Genomic DNA, 813 nt, shown 5'->3' on the forward strand with positions numbered 1-813 from the left:
CAGTTAGTTGTGGGGGGATTTCTCTCCACTGGATTCACAGCTGACACCGAAGCATGAATAAATGTTTTATTTATTAAGTATGACGACGACGATCAACGGCACAAAACATGCCTAAACGGCGCGAGCGAGCGAGAGAGAAGACTGCCTGAATGACTGAGCGTGTCCTCCATCAGGTTAAGTCATATTCATGAAAAAAATTAGTTTGCGATGTCCTAAGAGTAATGTTGTCGTAATATCCTAATATCTTTTCAATGTTTAGGGGTAATGTACTCCCTCATGAGTCGTGTCAGTGCTATAAAGTGAAGCATCAGCTTCTGCTTTTCCCCCTGTCGTTTACCCCTCACGTCACTAGCTCCGCCCTTGCGCCATAGCTCGTGACCGGAAGAGAAGATGAGTCATTTTGAGGGGGAGGGGAGGTTAACGTTTTTGATTAAAGATTACGAGGGCACATGAATTTTTAAATAATAATGAAGTGCACGGATAAATTATTTATAATAAACACTACAGTATTCCATTAAAAAATAAGAATTTTCAATTTTGATTTCATGGTGACTTTAACTTGACATGGATTCTTTAAAAAGTGGTGCGCAAGACACACCATAACAGCCAAACTAGCACATGTGTTGACAAATAATTACTATTTATTAAAATTATTATATTAAATAAATAAAATAATAAATGATTCATATTTATAATATCAAAATAATTTAAAGGTCCCATATTGTCAAAACTGAAATTTCCAGGCTTTTTTTTTAATGATAACTGAGGTCTAGGTGCTATGTAACTACCATATAAGTTTCAAAACAGTCAATC

General features: G+C 36.0%; 1 protein-coding gene across 1 annotated transcript in view; it reads right to left on the reverse strand.

Annotated features, from left to right (window-relative positions):
- LOC107754419 (homeobox protein cut-like 2) overlaps positions 1-813 on the reverse strand; it is a gene marked incomplete at its 5' end in the record, with an annotated part of 33,653 nt that overhangs the window by 11,692 nt on the left and 21,148 nt on the right. The gene's annotated exons all lie outside the window — the stretch shown is intronic.

This window comes from Sinocyclocheilus rhinocerous, unplaced genomic scaffold, assembly GCF_001515625.1.
Source record: "Sinocyclocheilus rhinocerous isolate Xijiao unplaced genomic scaffold, SAMN03320098_v1.1 scaffold1223, whole genome shotgun sequence".
Lineage (NCBI taxonomy): Eukaryota > Metazoa > Chordata > Actinopteri > Cypriniformes > Cyprinidae > Sinocyclocheilus > Sinocyclocheilus rhinocerous.